The 11,837-nt window shown below is 44.1% G+C and overlaps 1 pseudogene; it reads left to right on the top strand.

Moving 5' to 3' along the window:
* Nucleotides 1–344: 344 nt before the first annotated feature.
* On the top strand, nucleotides 345–8,637 carry LOC101085271 (annotated as a pseudogene).
* The last annotated feature ends 3,200 nt before the right edge of the window (nucleotides 8,638–11,837 follow it).

The raw sequence follows: 11,837 nt of genomic DNA, 5'->3' as shown, positions 1-11,837 counted from the left end.
CCTTTAGGGCCCAGCGTGGCCCCAGAAGCCTGCAGAGGGTTGGAGTAGGCAGAGAACGGATCGACTAGATTGATCCGTTTCTGTTCTTTGGCAAGGATCGTGCCAGCATCAGCAGTCGCGGCCCGTCCCAGGGAAGGTCTCCAGTCTCTGGATGGCTCGTTCCAGTTTGCAGCTACTCTCCACTGGTGCCGAAAAACCATTCAACAAATTGTTTTTCTTTGAGTAGAGCTGACACACATTGCTACATGGGTTTCAGGCGGACGACAGTGATTCGACTTCTCTATACATTATGCTGTGCTCACCACAAGTGTCGCTACCATCTGTCACCGTGCAACGCTGTGACGATGATGTCATTCACTCTGTTCCCTGCCGCGGTACCTTCCACTCCTGTGACTTACTCATTCCGTAACTGGAAGCCTGCACCTCCCCCCGCCCTCCACCCACTTTGCTCGGTATCCTCCCTCCTCCCCTCTGGCAACCTTCAGCCTGTTCTCTGGATTTATAGGTCTGATTCTGCTTTTTGTTCGTTTATTCATTTGTTTTTTTCAATTCTACACATGAGTGAAATTATGCGGTATTGTCTTCCTCAGTCTGACTTATTTCGCTTAGGGAAATAATACCCTCTAGGTCCATCCATGTTGTTGCAAATGGCAAGATTCCATCCTTTTTTATAGCCGCATAATATTACATTGTATGTGTATACACACACACACACACACGCACACACACACACAGACACACACACACACACACACACACCGTGTTTTCCTTATCTATCAACGGATACTAGGTTGCTTCCGTATCTTGACTATTATAAACAATGCTGCAATCAACACAGGGTGAATACATCTTTTTGAATTAGTGTCTTTGTCTTCTTTGGGTAGATAACCAGTAGTGGAATTATTGCATCACGTAGTATTTCTGTTTTTAATTTTTTTTCTATTTTTCATTTGGGGAGGAACCTCAATACTGAAAAACATTTTTTAATGAGCTGCATGAAACAGACACTGATAAGTTTTCTTCAAGATCTTCCGCTCTCTGTGCACATGGTTAGACCACTTGTCCACGTTCCTCGAGGTTAGTTGTGGCTGTGTGACCCCGGGTGACCAGCAGAATGTAAACGGAAGTGGAAAATACCACCTCCAGCCCCAACTCATGAAATGGACCCAACTCCCTCGCGGTCCCCCATACTCCTCTTCTGGATGGCTCGAATGTGGGGGGCGCCTTGTGGAGGGCATTTTGGGAGCTACCCCTTGAAGATAATGCAGACACAAGATGGAAGGAGTCTGAGCCCTGAATCACCACCTTGAGGGAAGTTGCATGACTGGTTGCCCGGCATTGAAACGTGCTGCTGGGGAGGAGGAACGTGTTACTGTGTTAAGCCACAAACTCTGGGGGATGGATGTGTTAAAGCAGCTAGTGTTCCCTTGTCTAGTCGATGGCGGGGGGAACCGGGCATTGTGCAGACTTGACTGATGCTGGAGAGATCCTGCTATAGGAGAAAGGTAGAACAGAAGGGAAATCCATATGACTGGCATCCACACTCCCCCATGTATCGCAATACTATTCGGAGGGCTTGTCCCAAATTCGAGTCCTTGAGCCTTGCACATGGGAGGATTTCATTCAGCAGAGCTGGGAAAAAGCCCAGGAGTATGCATTTTAAGTGTTAGCTTCCGTGATCTGGGTGCCGGTAGACCAGGAAGACCCTTTCGGGAACCGGGGAGAACATGGTCTCTCACAGTGCTAAGGGGATGTTTGTCGAATGAATAATGAAACCGACAAGGAACAGGAGAAGAGAGAGTGAAAATGAGATTACAAGCGGGGAGACGTGAAAAAGAGCAGCACACAGCTGGGGAGAGCCTCGCCCTGCGGCGCCTGGAAAGGTGGGGACGTTTTGTCACAGGTGGCTGCGGCTGATGGTGGCAGACGAGGCATACGGAGTGTGTTCCTCAGCTTGCCAGCCCGACTTTCCCCGGGGGAAGCCCTCTGCTTCGAGGGGCCTGCTTTTTTTCAGGCGTTTTATGTACATCCTGCTGTCGCTGTCCTCTAACAAGCTGCTCCTGTGCCGGATGCATTTTCATGGCTAATGGCCCTGACTTTCTGGGAGACGCTGGGAGCAACAGAAAACAGGAAACACCGTGTAGCTAGATTGAAATCAGTGGGCACATGCCCGCATTTGCTCATTTTTTAAACATTTTTATTGTCTTAAATGTAAATTCAAGTTAGTTAACGTACAGGGTCGTCTTGGCTTCAGGAGCAGAGCCCAGTGATTCATCTCTTACACGGGACACCCAGCGCTCATCCTCCACGCCCGTCACCCATGTAGACCCTCCCCTCCCCCACCTCCCCTCCAGCAACCCTCAGTTGGGTCTCTAGTGTTTGCTCCTTTGCGGCACAAATTTCAGGTAAGCCAAAGAGATAAGATCTCTCTGCTTTCCTGATGCGCACGTCATAAGGGGCCCACCTTTGATTTGCTGAAATAAATACCATTTTCTCATTGGGGGGGCGCTGGAGGAGAATCCACCCAAGGCTCATGGCGCTCATGGCCCAGCAGACTCAGGCAGAGAGCAAAGGGGTTAAGCCGACACCGGGGGCGGAGGGGTCAGGGTGGCGTGCACCTTGAGTGAGGTGAGCAGATGCCACTCGGAGACTGGAAGTGACAGAGACAAACACAGCACATGAGGATGCGGAACATGGACCAGGGATGCCAGGTGGACTGTCAACCCCAGCAGGCTGCTCCAGGCAGGCGGGCGTGGTGCTCCACACACCTTTCCTAACAAGCTGTCTTCAAAGTCTTGTGGCCTCTGCCCAGTGTCCTCATCAGCCCCTTTCGAAATAAGTGAAACGCCTTCCTGTCCGCAGGTCACCAGTTGGTTATTCATATGGTATCTTCAAGAGTTTGCGGTATGCCGGTGACATTCCTAAGAATGTCATTTAGAATTAGTCTTCACTTCTTAAAACATCCTGGTGGAAGTATTGTCACTATAATATCACATTAGTCCATGATAACGAGAGCTCCAATATTTGAAGCTCTTAATGCGTGGCTCATGTTGTGCAAAGAACTTTCCATATGTTGCCTTATTCAAGTCCAACAATAGCCTCGCGAGACCAAGGCCTTGACTCTATGAGGTTAAAGTCAAGGAAACGGAGTCTTGGCAAAGGAAGAAACATGTCCACGATCTCAAAGCGGCAAAGCCAGCATTTGAGCGTAAGCAAGAAGTGAAATTAGCCAGGTAGAGAAAGGCAAATACTGTGTCATCTCTTGTATGTGGAATCTTAAAAAAAAAAACAAAACAATTTCAATAGAATTAGAGAGTAGAATGTTAGCCATGGGGGTCTGGGGGTAGGGGGGATGGGCACATGCTGGCCAAAGGGTACAAGCCTTCAGCTGTAAGATGGATAAGCCTGGAGATCTAATATACAGCATGGTGATTCTAGTTACTAATACCATGTTGTGTATTTGAAGTTGCTAAGAGAGTAGATCCTAAGTGTTCTCAGCACGCGGGCACACGCACACACACACAGTAACTATGTGAGGTGATGAATGCGTTCATTAACTTGATTGTGATAATCGTTCCACAAAGTATATGTATTTCAAATAATCTCATTTTACTCTTTAGATATATATGATTTCTCTTGTCAGTTATGCCTCAGTAAAGCTGGAAACATAAAATGTTAACTCTTAACTATTTTTCAGCTGACACTTATTGGGGGAGTTATAATGAACCTTTCGATACATCATATCTGTTCATCTTACCAACCACCCACGGAATAGACTTCATGGTCCTCATATGGAGATGAAGGAAGTAAGGGGTAGAGAGATTCAGTGACCTGCCCAAGACCATACAACTCTAAAGTAAGACAGAGCTGCAAAATGTTGATCCCAAGGGTTTCTGGTTGGGCCTGGAACAGTTGTTCTCTGCTGACTGTCGTGTAAGTCAAGCTGCCATTTGGAGCCCCAAATGCTGATATCCAACCTCTACTGTCCCAGCCCGTCAATCTGTAATAGCCTCCATTGAGGGAGGGTAGCCTTTATTATTTAAAACTCCAGTTTCTAAGTTGATACTGCTAGAGTTATATGAAGCTCTGGGGAGACAGTGTGAGGGGCCTGGGAGATTAATTTTGGTAGAAATTCTGGCGGAAGAGAATGTGAAATGGTGGATGCTTCAGAGATTTAAAATAAATTGCTGTGTGTGTGTTATTTCCTTCTCATAACACTCTTGGGGGCTGACTAAAGGAAACCTATGGGATGTTTGCCCCAGCCCCAGTGCTGTCCCAAGAGTGATAAAGAGCCTGTTTGAACTGGGCCAGGTATTTGCCTAAAAAAGGAAGTCAGGCGGGTATAGAAATATACACCCAGCGGGCATTAGATTGGGGGGGGGGGACTGTTTAATCTGTCTTTTGAATGGATTAACGGTTGGCTTTAAGAAGGCGCTTCTGACTTTTGGCTGTGTAGACCACGAGGAGAGGCCACGCTACATAATGAGGATGAGCACTGAGGGGGAATTAGTGGTGTATCTGCAATCGGCAAAAAATAGCCGTAAAATTATTTCCAGGGAGAGCCAGATTTCCTCATCTCAAACTGGGATGGAAAAATCACCCACACAGGATGCTTTCAATCAGTGTTGGAAAGCGTTTGCTTTCAAAAGCAGCATGGCACAGAGCTGGACCGTCCAGTACAGTGGCTCCTTAGCCCCGTGTCATCGTGGAGGGCATGAAATGTGGCCATTTCAAACGGAGGTGGGCCTTAAGGGTAAAAGACACACGAGACTCTAAAGAGTCAGTAGGAAGAAAGCCAAGTATCTCCCCGATCATTTTTTAACACTGATGACATACCAAAACGAGCATGCTTTTTTTGGATAAATTGAGCTAAATAAAGTATTAAGACGAATGCCACCTGTTTACTTCTTAAAATCTGACTACTAGGAGATTTGAAATTATGCGTGTGGCTTGCCTTCTGTTTCTATGGGAAGGCAGCGGTCTAGACTGGGAGTAGGGCTTTGAGGTCCAAGAACACTGGGCTGAAAGTATCCCTTTTGCTCACTTGCTGTGCCGCTCGCGCACGAGAAAACCTTTCTGTGCTTGAGTTTCTACTGATGTGAAAAGAGCAGACGACTACCTCTACTTTCGGGTTATTATGATGGCCCACCCTAGATAAACATTAGTTTTCTTCTAACCTTCCCTCTTGCCACGTATTTTGACAAACTTGAGGGAAATGATTTTAGATTTTGAATCCCATAACCTGGCGAACTACCATTCAAGTGTCAAGCAAACTTAAGACTTTTGGGGAGCCTGGGTGGCTCAGTCAGTTAAGCGTCAGACTCTTGGTTTCGGCTCAGGTCACGATGTCACGGTTTGTGAGATTGAGCCCCGCCTCGGGCTCTGCACTGACAGTGCGGAGCCTGCCTGGGATTCTCTCTCTATTTCTCTCAAAATAAATTAAAAAATAAACTTAAAAAAAGAGAAGTTAAGACTTTTTAGATATGCAGAGACTCGCGGAGGCACTTTGAAAGTGCTAGTTAAAGATGTTACTTACAGGAGCATCTGGGTGGCTCTGTCAGTTAAGCATCTGACTTTGGACTCATGATCTCAGGTCATGATCTCGCGGTCTGTGAGTTCGAGCCCCGCGTCGGGGTCTGTGCTCACAGCTCAGAGCCTGGAGCCTGCTTCGGATTCTGTGTCTCCCTCTCTCTCTCTCTCTCTGCCCCTCTCCCGCACATGCTCTGTATCTCTCTCTCTCTCTCTCAAAAATCAACATTAAAAAAAATGTTACTTACAGTGCCACCAGAATACAAACGGATGCCAAGAGAGAGATGTAGCTGAAGAATCACAGAGGTCAGCATGGTACCAGAAAAAGCTACTGATCACTGCACATGATTATAGATGCAAAAGTCAAATGATAATAATAACACTAATGATACAACCCAGGATCCAAATCCTAGATGTCAGAAGGGAAATGAAAGGGTTAGAGAAGGAAGTGAGATTTCCGTTTTGTTGGGGAGGAAGATTTAGATACCCATTGCCTTTGGTCGCAACTAAAATACTATAATGTTAGGTATGCATTTGCTAAAAATTTAAAAGCAGCAAGTAGCAAAATAGAAAAATGATGGCCGTTTCGCGATTACTAGAAGAAAATTAAGTGGAACAAAGCACAGGTATCGGCACAACAGTAGGCAAGGAAGGAAAAAGAAGAAATAAGGGCAAGTCATGGTAAGTAGAACAAATGAAATAAGACGGCATGAATAAACCCAAGGATATTAACAGTTGCATTAAATGTAGATGGGTTAAATACACCTTTTTTTTTAAAAAAAAAAAGGAAAAACAGGGGCGCCTGGGTGGCTCAGTCGGTTAAGTGGCCGACTTCGGCTCAGGTCACGATCTCACGGTCTGTGAGTTCGAGCCCCGTGTCGGGCTCTGTGCTGACGGCTCAGAGCCTGGAGCCTGTTTCCGATTCTGTGTCTCCATCTCTCTCTGCCCCTCCCCTGTTCATGCTCTGTCTCTCTCTGTCTCAAAAATAAATAAATGTTAAAAAAATTTTTTTTAAAAAGGAAAAACAGATTGGTTGAATAATTTAAAAGTAGGCTTCAGGCGAAATAACAGGCGAAAAAGTAAAGGTTAGAAAAGATCTATCATAAAATGCTAGAATGAAAGAGATAAACAAGGGCAGAATTATTAATATTTGTAAAAGTGAAAGCCAAAAGTAGTAAGAGAAAGAGAGATCATATTGACAACAGATCCATGTCCAAAGCAGGCTCCAGGCTCCGAGCTGTCAGCACAGAGCCCGACATGGGGCTTGAACCCACGGACTGTGAGACAATGATCTGAGCTGAAGTCGGACGCTTAACCGACTGAGCCACCCAGGCGCCCCTAACCTGAATTACTTCTTAATTATAAGGTTCATCAAGGTCATGAGAGTCCTACAAAAAACCAGCGCTGCTGGTGGCACTGGCCCCCACCCCCGTCTCCGCCCACGGGCAAGGCTCTGTGGCCTATGCCACTCTTGGCACAGATGTGTCCGCAGCTGCTGCACCTCTCCCCCTGGAGCTTCGTCAGCCACAGCCCCTCGTCCACTGCCGCCCGGCCCGCTCCCTCCTGCAAGAAGGGATTGAGGAATGCCCTTGTCCTGATGAGCACCAGGTGACGTATGGAAGTGTTGAATCACTATATCGTACACCTGAAACTAATATAACACTGTGTTTAACTGGAATGAAAACAAAAAGTTGAAGTGTTTCGATGATACCATGACGCTATTTTTGGCTTCTACAAGTGGTGTCGCGGCCCTGCTAAACGTAATATTGCGGTCGAGTTACAGCAACTTCTAGTCTCACTTGTCCTTGACTCGGAGTGTGATGTTTTCCCCAATGGCTCTTCGGATGACTCTTGTATTTTGCTTGTGAAAGGACCAGTGGTTTTCCTCAAGGCCATCAGAGTTTGGGAGTACTACAAGGCTGCCATAGCCTTTAATGAGTTTAATGTTCTGCACTGGCACATGGTTGATGACCAGCCTTTCCCTTATCAGACGCTGCTTTCCCTGAGTTAGGCACCAAAGAAGACATTCTTTGTCTCGTGTTTATACACCAAATGATGTCTCCGTGGCGATCGAGTATGCCTGGTTGTGAGGGATTCGAGTCATACCAGAGCTTTATAGCCCTGGACATACACATTCTTGGGGAGACCTAAGCAGTCTGGGATCTTTAGAGCTATAAACTCTATTCTGAATTCAGTTTAGAGCTCCCTGTCTAAAATTTTTCAAAGTTAGTACAGTGTTTCCAGATCACTTCATTCACTTGGGAGGTGACGAAGTGGAATTTCAATGTTGAGAATCCAATCCAAAAATCGAATTATTTCATGAAGCAGAAAGGCTTTGGCAAAGACTTTAGAAGACTAGAATCTTTCTGCATTCAGGAGCTTTTGGGTTTTGTGTCAACCATAAACAAGGGACCCATAGCCTGGCAAGAGGTTTTTGATGATCGTGTGAAGCTTTGGTCAGGCACAATCGTTCAAGTACAAAAAGATAAAACGTATCGTGAGGAACAGGGTGAAAACACAGCAGCTGGTTTCCCCGTGATCTTTTCTCCTCCTTGGTGCTTAGATTTGATTAGTTATGGACAAGATTGTAGACATTGCTATAATGTGGACCCTCTTGATTTTGATGGTTCCCAAGAACAGAACAAAACTTGTCATTGGTAGAGAAGCTTGTCTATGGGGAGAATTTGTGGATGCAACTTACTTCATTCCAAGATTGTGGCCGTGGGCAAGTGCCATGGGTGACAGACTCTGGAGTCACGAGGACATCAAAGAGAAGAAGGTGGCGCCTGGGTGGCTCAGTCGGTTAAGCCTCCGGCTCTTGATTTCGGCTCAGGTCATGACCTCACGGTTCATGAGATCAAGCCCTGAGGGGGACTTTGTACTGACAGCGAGAAGCCTGCTTGGGATTTTCTCTCTCCCCCTCTTTCTGCCCCTCCCCCACTCTCTTGCATACCCTCTTTCTCTCTCTCTCAAAATAAAAAACATTTTAAAAAAAGATAGAGAAGATGCCTACACCAGACTAACAGTTCACCAGTCCAGAGTGGTCAGACAAGACTATCTGCAGAAACTTTTTTTCCCGGGCGTTGTAACCACAAGTACAAAATATAAAAATGGGTCCAAAGCAGAAAATAGGAGGGGACAAAGCCCATAGCGATCTGCACTACAGTCAACTTGATTTTGAAATCATGGAAATTAAGCTTTGGTATACTGGTTTTGAATAAAATGTATCTATTTAATGGTTGAAAAAAAAATGTGGAGTACAGCCAAAAAAGTGCTCGAAGAAAAATAGGCAGTTATAAATACATTCCCTAGAGAAGCAGAGAAAATGAAATTAGCAGTGAAATCTAAAACCCAATAAAAGAACAACAGAAAAACCTGGAAAAATAAATATAAAGGCAAAGCAGATGTTAATGGTACTTTTCCAAAAATTATAGAGTTAATCAATAGAACACAAACCCGATTAGAAAATTTTTTTTTAATGTTTATTTATTTTTAAGAGAGAGAGAGCATGAGCGGGGGGAGGAATAGAGACACAGGGAGACACAGAGCTGTCAGCACAGAGCCCGATGCGGGCCTCGAACCCACAAACTGTGAGATCGTGACCTGAGCTGAAGTTGGATGCTCAACTGACTGAGCCCCCGAGGCGCCCCCACAAACCTGATTCTTTTAAAAGATCTCCCAAACAGTCTATCCCTTAACGAGTGTGATAGCAAGAAAAATAAAGAGGACGTAAATAGATAATCTTAACATTCAGTTACCTCAAAAATGTCCAAAAGCAGGAACACAGGGAAAAGATATAAAAGGCATAAATATTGGAAAGAAGAGAGAAAAGTGTCTTTGCCTGAAGATAATACTGATTATCTGCTTTGAAAAATCTAAAAGGTTTCTCTGAAAAATGATTAAACCTATGAATAATGTTCATATAGTTAAGGAAATTGAAAATAAAAATATAAACATTAATAGCCTTCTTATGCTACCAATCACCTCTCTGAAAATGGCATTTTAAAAAGTTAGTTTCACAATATCAACAATAGCAAATACAGTAAAAATAAATAAAACCAGGGCTAAATCTAATGCAAGTTGTAAGATGTAGCTGAAGAAATTAAAAAAGAACTGGGGCGCCTGGGTGGCGCAGTCGGTTAAGCGTCCGACTTCAGCCAGGTCACGATCTCGCGGTCCGGGAGTTCGAGCCCCGCGTCGGGCTCTGGGCTGATGGCTCAGAGCCTGGAGCCTGTTTCCGATTCTGTGTCTCCCTCTCTCTCTGCCCCTCCCCCGTTCATGCTCTGTCTCTCTCTGTCCCAAAAATAAATAAATGTTGAAAAAAAAAATAAAAAAAAAAAGAAATTAAAAAAGAACTAGTTACTGAAGGATATTAAATAATACCTGAAAAATGTAGTCATGCCATGTTTCTGAACGTGCTTCCAACTCAAAAGTCCAACAAGAAATGGTAAAAGGAAGGGGGGCAATTCGACCCTAAAATTCATATAAAAGTGAAAATAGAATGAAAGGAACCAAGAGAGATTTTTAAAAAGAATATTGAGGATAACTGGCCATATCAGAAACCAACTATAAGTGCCCTATGAAGCCACAGGACTTCAAATAAACATGCATCAGCTTCTGAATTCTCTTTTCTGTTCTATGAATCCATTTCTGTTAGTTTTAAGTATCATAGAGTAGTTAGAAAACGAAATTGATATGATTTGCTCTCTATGTGGAAAACCAATATTTTAGATTCCTAATTCACACCACTGTCATCTTTCTATCTTTATTTCAATTATTTGTTTATTTCCGAAGAACTAAATGTCAGTTGGATTCGAGAGCTAAACGTAAAATCAAAATGACAAAATTATTAGAAAAGGTTTAGGAGAATATAAACGAATGGAATAAACTCCAAATCTTATTGTTACTTAACTGGAAAAAGAAACCACAGTATAATACATATTATATATTATGTCAAGGTAGAAAAAAATTCCCGGACGAAGAGCTAGAAGGATCCCTATCAATATGCTAAGAAGTGGTTACTTGTAGAAACCACCGAAATATCCAGCAGGAAAAAAAACGATCTCCCGGACCTTTTATTGGCTGAATTAAAAAGGCGGGTCACCAAGCACTATGTATATGTATGTATGTGGATGTATTTATATTTATAATGTGAAACCATAGGAAAAGTAATATAAGGTAGGAGAAGGACAATCCGTAAGGAGTGGTGGCATTTAGGGAGGGGTTGGTGAAGGGGTGTGGGGGCAGTGATTTGGGTACTTTGCTGTCCAACTCTTCAGCGCTGCCCAGGGGAACTTTCTGTACCTGTGCTGTCCCATTCAGTACCCCCTAGTGACGTGTGACTGTTGAGCACTTGAAATGTGGGTAGCGTGACTGAGGAAATGAATCTTTAATTTAACTATTTTTTTTTCCCCATCAAAATAGCCATGTATGACTAGTGGCTAATGTGTTGGCAAGTGAAGCTCTATATATCTTTATATTGTTTGAAAAAAAGCCTTACTTTTTTAACAATAAAAACGCCTGTCTGCTGGCATGGTTTAGGTTATGCCTGGGATGACAAACAGCTTCACTCGTCACCATGGCAAGAGGAAAGAGATGATACGTGGTCTCCCGGGGGCTATCTCACGGGGGCTATCTTACGCGGTCTCGCGGGGGCCATCTAAAGCCTTTCTCTTGGAAGGAATCAACACACATTCAAAAATTAACGCAGTTTTGACTTTCGTTGGTCAAAGTGAGTCTCATGGCCACCCTGAGTCCCAGCGGGTAGGGAAATAACAAACAGACCCTGTGCCCAGAGAGAGGTGAATTTGCCTACAGCCCTAATGTCTACCACATTTGCACAATTTTCTTTTTAATTAAGAAATGAAGAAGGGAAAGCCAAGTGAGAAAACTGGAGGGAGCTCAGACCTCTGTGGTAACATCCATAAAAGCTCTGTCAGTATTTGAAAGTGACTCACCTACCCATTTCCTCATTTAAGTAAAAAACGGTCATCTTCATTTCTCGAACGCGAGAGCTTCGCATATGCTGGAAGAGTAGGTTGTTGCTTCTAGAGCTCTTTTGGTTGACTACCTGGGGAAATATTTCGATAGGATTTAACAGTTCTTATCTGGTAAAGTATTCAGGCTGATACTCAATACACATCTGTTTTTTTCCCCAAATAAAATTTATTTTGAGAAAATATACCAATTACTGGTAATACTATGATTAATGACATTTCTACAATAATGCGCATGTGTCTCCTGGTGATATGATAGTGTACGATTTTGATGGCATCTGGAAAATTGGCAGAAGTGAGAATTTACTGCTC

The sequence above is a fragment of the Felis catus genome, chromosome X (genome assembly GCF_018350175.1).
Source record: "Felis catus isolate Fca126 chromosome X, F.catus_Fca126_mat1.0, whole genome shotgun sequence".
NCBI lineage: Eukaryota > Metazoa > Chordata > Mammalia > Carnivora > Felidae > Felis > Felis catus.
Note: the sequence above shows the minus strand (reverse complement) of the source record. Positions and strands in the feature narration are given on the sequence as shown.